The sequence below is a fragment of the Suncus etruscus genome, chromosome 2 (assembly GCF_024139225.1).
Source record: "Suncus etruscus isolate mSunEtr1 chromosome 2, mSunEtr1.pri.cur, whole genome shotgun sequence".
NCBI lineage: Eukaryota > Metazoa > Chordata > Mammalia > Eulipotyphla > Soricidae > Suncus > Suncus etruscus.
The window spans coordinates 154,745,515-154,761,182 of record NC_064849.1 but is presented as its reverse complement, the minus strand read 5'-3'; positions in this window follow the sequence as shown (position 1 = coordinate 154,761,182).

Sequence of the window (15,668 nt, the reverse complement as noted above, 5' to 3'; positions counted from 1 at the left end):
AGAATTTATCCATTTCTTCCAGGTTCTCATTTTTAGTGGCGTAGAGTTTCTCAAAGTAGTTTCTGATTACCCTTTGAATCTCTGTCATATCAGTAGTGATCTCTCCTTTTTCATTCCTAATACGAGTTATCAAGTTTCTCTCTCTTTCTTTGTTAGGTTTGCCAGTGGTCTATCAATCTTGTTTATTTTTTCAAAGAACCAACTTCTGCTTTCGTTGATCTTTCGGATTGTTTTTTGGGTTTCCACTTCATTGATTTCTGCTCTCAGCTTTGTTATTTCCTTCTGTCTTCCTATTTTTGGGTCCTTTTGTTGAGCACTTTCTAGTTCTATTAGCTGTGTCATTAAGCTACTCAGGTAAGCTCCTTCTTCCTTCCTGATGTGTGCTTGCAAAGCTATAAATTTTCCTCTCAGTACTGCTTTTGCTGTGTCCCATAAGTTCTGATAGTTTGTGTCTTTATTGTCATTTGTTTCCAGGAACCTTTTTATTTCCTCCTTGATTTCATCTCGGACCCACTGGTTATTGAGTATGAGGCTGTTTAACTTCCAGGTGTTAATGTTTTTCTTCTGAGTCCCTTTGGAATTCACAAATAATTTCAGAGCCTTGTGATCAGCAAAGGTAGTCTGCAAAATTTCTATCCTCTTGATATTATGGAGATATGTTTTATGTGCCAGCATGTAGTCTATCCTGGAGAATGTCCCATGTACATTGGAGAAGAATGTGTATCCAGGTTTCTGGGGATGGAGTGTCCTATATATATCCACTAGGCCTCTTTCTTCCATTTCTCTCCTCAGGTCTAGTATATTCTTGTTGGGTTTCAGTCTGGTTGACCTATCCAGTGTTGACAAAGCCGTGTTAAGGTCCCCCACAATTATTGTGTTGTTATTGATATTATTTTTCAGATTTGTCAACAGTTGTATTAAATATTTTGCTGGCCCCTCATTTGGTGCATATATGTTTAGGAGAGTGAATTCTTCCTGCTCTATATACCCCTTGATTAATATAAAATGTCCATCTTTGTCCCTTACAACCTTCCTGAGTATAAAGTTTGCATTATCTGATATTAGTATGGCCACTCCAGCTTTTTTATGGGTGTTGTTTGCTTGGATGATTTTTCTCCAGCCTTTTATTTTGAGTCTATGTTTGTTCTGACTATTCAGGTGTGTTTCTTGTAGGCAGCAGAAGGTTGGATTGAGTTTTTTGATCCATTTAGCCACTCTGTGTCTCTTGACTGGTGCATTTAGACCATTGACGTTGAGAGAAAGAATTGTTCTGGGATTTAATGCCATCTTTATATTGAAATTTGGTGTCTTTTGGTTAGTCTTGTCTTAAATTAGGTCTTTCAGTTTTTCTCTTAAGACTGGTTTTGTGTCTGTAAAGTTTCTGAGCTGCTTTTTGTCTGTGAAACCATGTATTCTTCCGTCAAACTGGAAAGTGAGTTTTGCTGGGTATAGTATTCTGGGTGAAGCATTCATTTCATTCAGTCTTGTCACAATATCCCACCACTGCTTTCTGGCATTGAGTGTTTCTGGTGACAGGTCTGCTGTAAATCTCAAGGATGCTTGCTTGAGTGTAATTTCCCCTTTTGATCTTGCTGTTTTCAGAATTCTGTCTCTATCTGTGGGATTTGTCATTGTGACTAGGATGTGTCTTGGGGTGGTTTTTCTGGGGTCTCTTTTGGTTGGTACTCTTCGAGCATGCAGGATTTGATCACCTATATTCTTTAGCTCTGGAAGTTTCTCTTTAATGATGTTCTTGACCATTGATTCTTCCTGGGAATTTTCTTCCTGGGTCTCTGGGACGCCAATGATTCTTAAGTTGTTTCTGTTGATCTTATCATAGACTTCTATTTTCATCTGTTCCCATTCTTTGACTAATTTTTCCATTGTCTGCTCATTTGCTTTAAGTTTTTTGTCCAATCTCTCCTGCTGTATGGAATTGTTATGTATCTCATCTTCCACAGCACCAAGTCTATTCTCAGCTTCTGATACCCTGTCCCAGAGCTTATCCATTTTGTCATTCACTTCGTTTACTGACTTTTTCAGTCCTGTTAGTTGACATGTTATTTCAGTTTGGAGTTTTGTCATTTCTGCCTTCATATTTTCTTGGTTCTTATTAGTGTTCTGTTCAACTCGATCCATGGTTTCTTGGAGTCTGTTGAGCACCTTCCATATTGCTAGTCTAAAGTCCTTATCTGAGAGGTTGATTAGTTGTTCAGTCATTCTCTGGTCATCAGAATTGTCATCTTCATTCTCTATGTCTGATGCTGGCCTGCGTTGTTTCCCCATTGTCACACTTGTATTGTGGGTTTTTCTACGTGTTGTGGTGGTATTCATTGTCTATATGATGTAGGCAGCACACTCCTCTGGCTCCTCCCTTTCTGGATGGGCTGACTTGCCTCTAAGGGAGGGGAGTCCTCCGTGGATGAAGCCTCACACTGGGTCAAATCTTAGGCCCGAGCATGCAACAGAGAAGACAGTCCAGAGAGAAATGCTTGCTTCTCTGATATAGCACAGTTCTTTTTGTGATTTTTTCTTATTGTTGCAATGGTGTTCTTTTCTTAGAAGGAGCGCACGGCCGCGTAGCGAAGCGGAGCGGCCGTGCTCTGATGGAGCCTCTTTTGCCCCACTCCCAAGAGTTTCACACAAGAGGACAGTAGACAGATATTTACAGTTCACACTCACAGTTGGGCCCCTCTGCGCAGGCTTAGATTCGTGTCTTTTCCCCGCCTGATGTCCCAAGCAGGGAATCCAGCTCGGCTGTTTGTAGTTTTCTTCTACAATGTTTTTCTGTGATGGGTATTCCATATTCTATAAAAACTGATAATGGGCCAGCCTATGTTAGCAAAAACTTTGAATTTTTTGTAAAGAATGGCAGATAAGACATCTGAAAGGAATTTCTTACAATTGTAGGGGACAGGCCATTGTAGAATGGACTCACAGAACCTTATAAAGTCAATTACAAAAAAAAAAATAGAAAAAGAGGTTTACCACCAACAGATTTGCTATCTTTGACTCTTATCACACTAAATTACTTAAACTTACCTCAAGGGGAAAGTTACACTGCAGCAGAAAGACATTTTAAAGAAGATATTCAGAGACAAGAAACAACCCATAAACCTATTTGGATCAAGGAGGATGAAAAATGGATAGCTGGATATCTTCTCCTAAGAGGAAGGAGTTTTGCCTATGTTTCTACAAATGACAACCCTCCAAGAAATTTTGGGTTCCATTACGCTTTGTTAGAAATCGGCTAGCACAAATGATCAGGTTCAGACTATAAACTCCCCTTCAGAGCAAAAACAGAATACTCCAGACACTAACAGCAGTAATATTGCTGAGGTCTCTGGGCAGGGAACAGGGATTTAGCTGTCACACACCATACATTGAGTGAGACTGATGGTAGTGATAAACCCTTACACTCTGAGATGCAAAAGGAAAGACAGGAACCTGTCTTAACTGGGCTCCAAAATACAGAAAACTCTTGCTACATGAACTCAATATTGCAATGCTTGTATAAAATTTCAGACTTGACTCAGTGTTTTCATCAAAATCATTTTAAAAAGGATATTAACAAAAAAAAATCCAATGGGGCATGAAGGTAAATTAGACAAGAATTTGGTCGGCTCATCAAAACCATGGGAAATGGATTTCATACATATATTAACACTGAACGCTTCAAAGTAACAATTGGTTAACTTAATGACCAGTTTGCTGGACACAATCAGCAGGATCCACATGAACTACTGATGTTTCTAATAGAGTGACTACATCAGGATTTGCTTACTGTAAATCTAATGACAGACAAAACTACACATTTTATGGAAAATGAAAATTTTGAACAATTTAGTCCAGAACACCAAAATGCTCACAAATCTATTATTTATGATTTCTTTCAAGGACAATTCAAATCTATACTACAGTGTCTCACATGCCACCTTAGGTCTAGAGGTTCATGAGAACATTGGTTATTGAACTCACTCACAGGCAGTTTAAAAGTTTTATTCATACCCTATCCACCACATGTGTGGCTTATATCTTAACCAATTAAGCATTCAGCCATTCTTAGCTAGCCCTGCATCTCAACTCCTTTCAGCCATCATCCCTTTGACCTCCATGATGGCAAAAGACCAAAAGGCCCTAACCCCCTGGGTCAAAGGCCTTATATAACCTTTCAAGACCACTCCCCGGGATGGGAGAGGTCTTGCAGATAAGATTACATGTAATATCCGGTTCCCAAGGCCCCTCCCAGAAATGGGCGGGTCTCAGGTAGATACACCTAAATCCAGGGTGGAGTCAAATTATGCAATACCGAATTAGAAAAAAAAACAATAAGAGCTCAATAATGCCTTTGTGAGTCCACTGGTTATAATAAGCATTGTGATTAAATTGATAATTCTTAAATTAGTTCTAATAAAATTATCAATTTAATCATGATATTTAACCTTACATTAGTTTAATAATGCTTATTCTGCAGTTGATTTAGGAAAAACTTTTCTTAGGCCTTTAAAAAAATAAAAATCTCATCGCTTACAAGGCTTCTGAAGTCAATTAGTCATATCTTCCAGCCAAAACTGTCTTTCACAGGAGGTTTTGATATTTGAGTTATGTTGACTTCAAAAAGAATCTTCTGTAGTGTGTGCTGAAATATAATTTTAAGAACTTTAGCTCTGTTTCACTTCTAAACTGGAGGCATTTGGACTTGGTATTCTCTGCATTGGCAAAAGTCCTTGGATTTAGATAGCCATGACATTTAAAATAAAGAAAAATTTAAATTAAATAAAAAATTTTTGTGTTCATTTTTGGGTCATACCTCATGGTGCTTAGGGGTTATTCCTGGTGCTGTACTCAGGAACTGATCCTGGTGTTGCTCATGGGAGCCTATGGTTTACCAATCAAATCTGGCTTGGCTACCTGCAAGGCAAAATCCTTACCCATTATACTATCGCTCCTGCCCAAAAGAAAAAATTTTACTCAACAGCTGGAGTTGCATAAAGTTCTCTGAATAAAAGTTATGATGTCTATGAATTCCTGTTCCTCCATTAAAAAAGGAAAATATCTAATATAATTGAAACCTTGGCTTAATAAAACAACATTGTGAATAGAAGCAGTATTTTATCAAATTACATTTTTTTTATTTTTGTGTCACACATGGCAGTGCTCAGGGGTTACTCCTGGCTCTACACTCAGAAATTGCTCCTGGCAGGCTCAGGGGACCATATGGGATGCTGGAATTCGAACCATTGTCCTTCTGCATGCAAGGCAAACGCTCTACCTCTGCTCTACCTCCATGTTATCTCTCCAGCCCCTTCAAATTACATTTGTACAGAAAATTAAAGGCTATTTGCTAGGCATTAACTGTGGGGAGGAATGACTAATGTCTAGACCTTCCAGATATTCACAGAGTTTTCATATGCCTTTTACATATGTCTTCTGAAAAAGTCGGCTTACCCTACTACAGAAACAAGGAAATACAGTGACTTCTGTTTAAAAGGCAAAATTGCCATTATAATTGTCTTGAATGTGACTTTCCCTTGAGATTTATTTTGGTTAGTTTCTCTATCACTAAGATCTGAGGCTCAGTAGGATACAGATAATCTCATACCCCAAATTTGCTTTTGCTTCCAGGTAAACAACTGTCCCTATAACACAAGATGCTGTACTTGGTCTACTGAAGTACAGCTTAGAAAGTCACATTGAGGAAAACAAGCAAAGTTCAAGGTGGATCAAGTCTGAGAATACCAGGATTTTAGAAAATTCCACAAAATTCTGGGTTTATGCATACAGTGTTCCAATACCAATACCCTTTCCCAGTGTCTACTCCTCTTCATCAATGTTTTTAGTTTTTCTTTCATCCATCGACTCTCTCTGTGATAGGCATTCATAACTCCTAGCACTGTGGTTTACAGTACTGTTACTAATAAAATTTCATGCATGACACCATTTTTTAACATCCCTCCTTCTTGGTTGGCCATTCTGCCCACTATTGTTTAGTGTTCTCTTTCCTGTCCTAAACCTTCCTTATTTATATGCCCCCATACTTCCCTACAGAAGGCCTGTTTTTGTGCTTTTGAATATTTATTTTCCCCTAATATGTTTCCTTATATCCTGCATATGATCTATCATTAGGGCCGATCTCTATCCCTCTGACTACTTTCACTCAGCATGGTACTCTCCAGATCTATCCATTAGCAACAAGTTGTATAATTTCATCTTATGGCAAACTGTGTATATTGCCAGGGTCATCTGTTCTTGGGCACTTGAGGTTTTTCCGGTTTTTCCAGATTTTTGGCTATTGTGAGTAGTGATACAATGAACATAAGTGTTCAAATGTCTTTTTTCTTCATTGTGTTTTTGGATTCTTGGGGATATATTTCAAGAAGTGCTTGTGCTGGGTCAAATGTGATCTTAATTCCAATTGATATTTTTTGAGAAATATTCATATTGTTTTCCCAAAAAGCTGGACCAGTCAACATTCCCATCAACAATGAATGGGGGTCCCTTTCCCATAGCAGTGAATGAGGGTCCCATTCCACATCACCAGCCCCCACATATCACCAACAATTGTTGTTTTTGTTCTTGTGATGTGTGTCATTCTCTGTGGCTGGAGAGCCATTTTGCTTAAAAATTTATTACATCCTTTCCCCTTCTTCCTCCCTACCACTACAACAGTCCATTCTGTTTTGACATAGCCCTATTAGATTATTGAAGGTACTGGGAAAAAATACCTGTCTGCCCTTAGTTTCATCCCATTGGTCCTCATGGAAAATAAAATGCTTCTGAGAACAATTTTGGCTTTGATAATCCACTTTCTTTAGCAAAATTTTCCTTATGTTAAATTGATATAGTGGGATCCATCATAGAACATTGGCGTATATTCAGCACATAATTTATAAAAGGCCTAGTAGTTACCAGACCCTGTTAGGTATCAGATAGATAAAAGTAATAAAAAATCCTGCTTTCACAGGATTTATATTCTGTGAGAAGAATGTTTAATCTGATGAATGATAAAATAAATGCTGTGGGAAAAAAAAAACTAGAACTTGTTCAATAATTTAAAACCAAGTGATGAGGAAAGTCTCTCTCAGAAGATGGCTTTGAATAATGACCCGAGTAAGGTGAGGTGAGGTGATGTGAGTTCAGTAGAGACTTTAGGAAAGAACTCTCCAGACAGAGCTGCAGTGCATGCAGAGTTCATGCCAAAATATGTGGAGAGTGACAAGGAGGTGGAGAAATAGCAGCAAGCAGGTTGGATGGAGTCTTGTACAGACAACTGTAGAAATAATTTTGGCTTTCATCCTACTGAGCTAGGATGTCACTGAGTATTTTTGAACAGAGAAATGATTCATTCTCACTATCTTTTCCAGGATAATGCTTTATGCTATGTCAAATACAGACCCTGAAGGCCATGGGCAGAACAAGGAGGACAGTTAGGAAGCTAGGTGTGAATCAATGAATGTGCTGGGGATTCTAGGTAGGTTAGCCATAGAAGAGAAGAAGAAAAATATGCAACTTGCAAATATATTTTGAAATATGAGCAGTAATGCAGATTGAAGGATAATATATTGGGTGTGAGCGAACAAGGATTTAAGGATAAATTCAGGTCTTTTTTTTTTTTTTTTGCTTGAGCCATTGAATACAGAAATTATGGCTTCCTGTGTAGAAAGATATCTGGATTAGTGCCCTGTGTATATACCCCTAAGAGGGTGATTCTGGGTAAGCAGCATAACTTCTTATTTTCATTTGCTCCCAGTCCTAATTTCACAAATTTATCCGAGGTTAATATAAGAATTAGAAATAATGTATTGAAAGCTTATGTATGATGTTTGATACTGCAAATTAATCAATAAAAGCTGGAATGTTGGGGTCGGAGTGATAGCATAGTGGTAGTAGGACCTTTGCCTTGCACGTGTCCAATCCCAGACAGACCTGGCATCCCATATGGTCCCCCATGCCTGCTAGGACCGATTTCTGAGCACAGAGCCAGGAGTAAACCCTGAGCACTGCTGGGTGTGACACAAAAATTAAAAAAAAAACCTGGAATGTTTATCATTGTCATTCTGGGGAACAAAGGCACTAGTAATGTTTTTCCTCTTTAATAGACCTTCAGATATTTGAGATTACCTTCTATGCTGCTTTTAAATCTTTCCAGAAAGATGACTATAGTGTGTATTTGTGGAGCTGGCTTGGTAAATAGATGACTTCTTCAATGTGCACCACTTTAAATTGTCTCCTGGTCTATCAAAAGAATAATACAGGAATTAAAATAATGTCATATATCTCTTCAAAAAGTGTAAATCAGAACTCCATGCGTGAGCAGTTTACATTCCAAAATCCCACTTCCAACAATAACTGGGAATAGAGAAGTTCTATTATTATTGTTTTGTTAAGACCCTGCCCTAGCTTGTTGCCCTGTTGTGGTTGTCACAACAGTTCGGGTGGGGGGGTTGTCCATCCACATCAGTTGTGATTGTGCACACTTGTTGTCTGGGTGTGAATAAATCACCCCTTAATAAAAGTTCCAAGGTTGGGAGAGTGACAAGTTTGGCTCAGTTTAGACAATGAGGGCTGCAAATGATGTGTCCAAGCAAGACACTTCTAGAATAGAATTAGGATAGAATGGAAAATAGAATAGAAGAAAGAATAGAATAAATAGAATAGAGATTACCATGACTTCACTGCTATAAAATAAAGGTTCTTGCTGACTGCTTATTGCCTGGTGGCCACAGTTATGTGACTAACCCCAGCATTTGTATTTAACTTATACTGTCTTTCAATGAGAGCACATAAAAGATGAGGGCAAACTAATAAAATTAGTAGAACTTCAACTTGTTCAGAGTTGTTGATGCTAGCTGGTCACCTGTTATAGTCAATGTCTTTCTTAGTTTCTGTAACCAGTTCTGCTGGCTTGGTTGAAGGAACAGATTCAAGTAGTGTTTTGATGGTGATCTTCCACATCTAGGGAGAAGGTCAGACACTCTTTTGCAGTGAAAATCTCAAAACTCTCACATTGCAGAACCTTGATGCAGGTCAGATGGGGCCACACTAGAGAATGAACTTTCAACCTCCCTCTTGCAAAGAATGCAGACAACTTACTACTAGGATCTCTGTAGGTTTGAAAGGCTTTCTCTCTAGTGCAGTTGGCAAAGGATAATGAGAGTCATTATTTACACATATTTCCTTTTTGTCAGTAATCTTCCATCATCTCCCAGTGCCATCATGCAATTTTAGTGCAGCTCAACTTTTAAACCTCCAAGTAATAAAAGCCTTTTCAGACAGCCACAATTATAATTGCTTGTGGTTCTGAGCGTGCCAGTATGATCCTAGGTAGTTGTCAGTTATAAAAACACAGAAAGCTGGTAAGACCTGTCAGACTCTGAGCTTGGCTGCATAGGCAAAAATATCTAGAATGGACAAATCTAGCAGATGAGCTCAAGCTGAATGAGAAATGTGAGTTAAAAGATGATTGAAACAAAAACCTGGATACAGATCAAAACATGAAAGCTCAGACACAATGAGATTCTACATATAATCTTTGTTTAAAAAATATTAGGAACTGGGCCTGGAGGGATAGCACAGCGGCATTTGCCTTGCAAGCAGCCGATCCAGGACCAAAGGTGGTTGGTTTGAATCCCAGTGTCCCATATGGTCCCCTGTGCCTGCTATTTCTGAGCTATTTCTGAGCAGACAGCCAGGATTAACCCCTGAGCATGCCGGGTGTGGCCCAAAAACCAAAAAAAAAAAAAAAAAAAAAAAAAAAAAAAAAGGAACTGTACTTAAAGTATGTCTTAAAGTTTTATCTATTGCCTTATGTTCCATTTCTTTCCTTACGTTGTCATCTAAAGGCCCAGTAAAAACAAATGTTAACTTTCTTCTGCGAAGGTAGAAATAGTTTTAGGGATAATTTGGTCTCCTGGGTGACTTTGTACTTTGTAAACAAGCAAAATTCAAATGGTAAGCTCTGTTGTCAGAGTAAACCAAAGAAAATATCCAATCTGTAAAAATACAAGCATTACAACACAGGTTGGATGCTCAGAGTCACTTAGTAATTTTGATGTTGTTTACCAAGAAAAAAATTAACTTTCCTACTTTGTTTAACAATTTAATAATCTGGATGATGCCTTGAAATTACATAGTATAATACCTAGAATGTAATACACATCTAATAGGTGTTGTTTCTAATCGTAACAACCAGAGTATTTAATTTTTTATGTCTTTCCTGCATAGTGCTATTCTGTATTCATTGAGACCTGCAGGTCTATTAGGCCCCTCAAAATTCAAAGCAACACTGACTTAACTTGTTAATAAACTGGAACTTCACACCTGCTCCCCACAGTTCCCCAGAGGCCCTGTGAAGTAGAAACACAGCTGAAATGGTCCAGGGATTGATGGCTGATTTTTAAATCCTCGGCTTTCGTGTCGGTCACACACATAGTCACACTCTGAAATGAAATATGTCTTTGTGCAAGAGCAAAGAGGGAGAGTGAAGCTGGCAGCTTGACTCACAGATGCCTTTATGCTTTCCATACTCTCCCTGCCCCGCTTAAGTTCTGTTTAAATACAGAGACTTTCAGTTTTGACTCTCCCTGTGTGTTAGTGCTGAACTGCTACATGTGTACTTAGTATTTCATATCGGTCTAGGGGTGACTTGGCAGTAATATTTGGCAAATGGAGGAGCAGGCTTATGCACACTTCTAGCCATGGGCATTCTGGGTATGTGCTTTGGTGCCTGTTTTCCAAATCACATACTTCCTCTTAGTGGTGCTTCTCTGGGAGGGTAAATTGAGATTGATGTTGGTTTTTAGAGATGATTCTCACAGACCAGCCTTTAAAAATTTATCTGAACAGAATGGCCTTATGTTTATTATAGCTTATATACAAGACTTTAATATTCTAGAAGGTTATATCAGAATATAAAGTGATATGCTCTTTGCTGGGAACTTGAAGAAAAATTCAAACTTTCTGGCTACTGGTAATTTCTCATTTTATATAAATATAGCACTATACAACATATATTTATCTGTATTCATTCTTTGTGTGCATATATATATATATAAGCATTGTTTCTACCATTAGTTCTTTTTCTCTCTTTGCTTTTATGACTATGGATCTCTGCTGCTTCCATAAGAATGTCAAGTTAATGAGAAAGAATTATCTGTTACACCTTTAGTCTCTCTCTAAATGTATGTACATGCACAAAGGCACACATTAAATAATGTGCCTAGTATAGGAGAAAACTAAATGGTAGCTATACATTAACATGGGGTAAAGAATAATTTTAAAGGACAATATAATTGTTCTAGAACGTTTTTAGAATTTTACTATGCATTATAAAAAGAGATTGGGGGTTTGTGGAAAGCTCAGATTCCAGAACATGCTCAGGGATTTTGATTTAGTCAGTCTGGATTAGTCTCGGCTTTCAATCAGCCATTTCTCACCTCCCACCCTGTAGCATTCCCAAATGATTCTGTGATGGCTCGTCCATTGATTCACATCTTGAGAAACCTTAGAATATGCTAATGATTTACATGAGTTGAATAATTTATATTCTAAATTCAGTGACTGTTTTTTCTTCCCATTCACTTGTGCTGTTTCCTCACCAATAGTGCATTCATGGAAGGACTTTTGTTGACTTCTTGATCACCTTGATCACACAAGGGTTTGATCAAAAAATATATAAAGAGCCTCTCGTTTATCTTTAGAAGATTAAAAGGAGCTGGGTATGACTGAAGACAGAAGTGAATCCAGGAGATCAGAACTTCGGTAGGTTGGAGAGAGAATTGTATTAGTGAGTCTGCCTGGAAACAGTAAACAGAAGAAAGGAAATTTGAATCCAGAGAAGAACTGGAGAAAACAAAAGCAGAATATGTACAGTGACAAGTACAAGAGGAAAGTCTAGTGACAGAAACAACATGAAGAAAAGCCACCAGGCTAGGGGGTTCAGATCCGAGCCAACCTGTGAAACTCTGCCTTGAGCTTAGGGTGTTGTACCTGGGATTTGGCCAGAAAGGATCTGGCATCCCCAAGGAATTGGAAATAAGGGAAATAGCTGGGCCAGCCTGAGTATGAGACAAGTTGGGACTAAAAACAGGTTTGTGCATTGTAATTTGCCAAGTTGGACGCCATGACTAAGTTGAGTAGTTATAATTGATCTGCCTGTGGGCAGTTTATGTTCTAAAATCTTTTAACCTCTGAAAGAGAACTACTCTTTTTTTCTTTTTTTTAAATTGATTTAAAAATATCTGGCTGATAAAGAAGAAGGTATGAATTGGCACCATGGAGGTAAGATTATTGAAGGCGAGGCTATGAAGGGGAAAGTTGCTTTCTGAAATGAAAGAAAACGTATCCTTTGACTTTGGGAATGAAACAGAGTAGGAGCCAACAGGGAAATTGTTTGTATGTGCTTCAGAAGCTTTAGCACACAGCTCTCAAAAAGTGCTAATTGAAGAGCTGAAAGGATGGATCCTGACTTCAAGGCACTGGCCTACATTATGAGGTGGGAGGTGCGCTCATTCCATTTACTACTTACCTAGACCACGTGATCCCAGTAATTAGCTATGTAACCCTGTTGGAAAGTGAACTTCTCTGTTGCTAGTTTTTTTTTTTTCAGCTTTTCTCTAAATTTTAGATTAAAGTTATTCCTTTACTACAAGTAGGCACTAATATCCATAAGGAAATCAAGAAGGTACCTATTAACTCTAAAATTCAATGTCCGAACAGGGTCTAAAAATAGCACGACTTGTTTAGAGATTGTTTATTTCATAACAGAAGACGTAATTGCCAAAAGGTCTTATCCTCAGGGGCTTGCAGAAATGAAAGAAAATAATCTTATATGTCGTAGTTTCATGACCAAGAACTTGTATTAGCTGAAGCATCTATAATCAAGAGCTAAAGTTGCTTTGTATAACATGCTTTTAGTATAACAAAGAAGAAAATTTCTTGGTCTAGATTGCAAAGTAAAGAACTGACAAAATAAGTGGAAGAAAAGCTTGCTTTCACTGGACTCATGTATAAACAAAAAAGTAGCAGCAGTAATAATTCTAGAAAATACAAAATTACTCCCCAAACAGGAGTTTATATGCATGCATTAAGTATTAAAAACGGCTGTCATAATGCTACATAAAGTTAAAACTACTCAGTACCAAAAAGGTTGACCCGGCCAACATTTACACCAGAAGTAGACATGGGCTCCAAACTAGTTATTTTTGTTATTTTTGATCTGTGTGAGATTCTTTAGTGTAAGCTGTAGCTCATTGTTGTTTTGATTTGCAGTTCCTTTATGAGAAAGGAGTCAGGACATTTTTAATATGCCTATTGGATATCTATATATAGATCTCAAAAAACTCTATTTAGAAAAGTCTTTTGCACTTTGACGTTCATTGCAGCACTATTCACGTAGTGAAAATATGGAAGAATCCAAGTATCCAAGAATAGATGACTGGATAAAGAAACTGTTGTATATATACACAATAGCATATTATTTGGCTATCAAAAATATAAAATCATGAAATTTGCTGCTATGTGGATGAATTTGAAGAGTACCATGAGTGAATTCAGGAGGAAAGGGACATATGCAGAATCATGTCTTTCAAATGTGGGGTATAAAGAAACACAGGAGAGGAATACTAGATGGCCAAAGGAAATGGAACTTGAGACTGGAGCTCCCATGGTGGAAGATATGGGGGAGGGAGGTTGACGGAAGGTATGATTGGTGGGGAGGAACACTCAGGTGGAAGCTGTGATATTGGGATATTGTCTGAATAAAACAATAGCATTCATCACAATATACCATAATATACTACTATCATAACAATGTGTAAATCCTAGTGTGTAAAATTATAATAAAAATATTCAGCATTATTCTATTCTCTTGCCAGTAGTTGTAAGGCAAATACTATGCTCATTTATTGAGAAACTGGTAATTGTTCTCTTCTAGACATTATGAAAACGGGAAAAAGGAGATAAATTTGATGGGTTTTGGTCTCATAGGAGCTCAAATGTAGAAGTTTCTTTTGTAAAGTACAAGAATCCTTCTAGTGACTTTGAAGAGGATCCCACAAAAGATGTTATACAAAAAAAGTAGGGAAGTCAAGACTGGCATTGTGGAGAGAAAGAAGAATTTAAATTGAACCTGGGAATCAACTGAACAGTACAATCAGAGATTGGAGGGCTGGCACAAGTTCTAATAGATTCTAGTAGAATTGAAAACCGAACAATAAAATAGGAAATTGCAGATCATATTGCAGACTGAGCAATATGATAATACAGTTTTCTTGGAGCAAATGGGTCTAGGTAAAAGACAGAATTGGAAATAGAAATTACATGGATATTTGAATCATGGATTGATCAATGAATATTTGATTAGTAATCTTGTCTAGAAAGATGAAGAGCAGGAGTGTTCAATGTGTGTGTAGGGCGGGGTGAGTAGGGACACAGACCATGGGCTTTATAAAAGGTTGACCTCACTTGGTGAAGTGGGAGTTTCAGACTCAACTGTCTAAGAGAGTCTGGCAAGTACTATAGATAAAATAATATGCCAGGAATGGGGTAAACAGCACTATTAAGAAGAGGAGCAATGCCAATCAATCCTTGACTTTCTTATCAGGAAGTAATAGAGAGTGGACTTAATTCTAGTCAAGCATAGGAAAACATTACTTCCGAAGACAATGGCTGTAATGCTGCTTCAGACACTTGTCTTGTGGAAATCAAGATTCAAGACTTCAAGAAAAACTAGAAGCTCACATTTTATGTTGGCAACAAATACAAATTTTAAAATAACAGTGGATTTAAGCATTGTGTGAGCCAAACAAAATAGGTCTGTAGTCAGTTTGAGACATTTGGTGATTGCTTAGAGCTGTTAAAAAAAAAAAAAGGCAGAATGGAGAAAGGCTTTCATTTGAAAACAAATCAAAGCATGACATTGCATGGAATAGCAGGAATTGCAAAAAGCCATGTGGAAAACCTACAGCTTGCTTGATTATTTGTTCAATGTCTGTCTCAGCAGACTGTAAACACCTCGAGAGAGGAGACCCTCCCTGTTTTGCTCCCCAACACCTAACACAGTGCCTAACATAACATGGCATAAAATAAGTATTTATTGAATGAGCATTATTCTGAAAAATTTATTCTTAAAGGCTAATAAGTGTCAATTTCTGTTTTTCTCTTTTGATGGGTGAGGAGTTTTGATTATAAATAATTATCCCAATGAAGTGTGATTTGTTACACATTATCTTTACTGTGTATCCCAGTTATTGTTAAGTATAGTTTCTAAATATATGTTGGGACTCTTAGATTGTATAGCCAAGGTAGGTTCTCAGCAGTAGTTGTAATCACGATGTTTCTCCAATCACAATATTTCTATGAGTTTTCATTATCTGTTGAAGAAAGTCTAAACACAACATGGCCTTGATTAAAACTAAGTTTGATACTTGAGGCTTTCCTTAGGTGTGACTTTTTTTACTTTCTTCCAATTTTGATTTAAGTGAATATATAAATGGTTCTTGTCTTCCAGGAGCTATAGAGTAGAATTCCTAGAGGATACCTATTTATATTTAATAGTGGTTACAGAAAGACACTAAATATGAATTGTTTGTTTGTAGGTATCAATCAAAAGAATCAGGTAAACTTGGGAAATGGAAATCCAAGGCTTTCAATTGTGATATCTACTTATC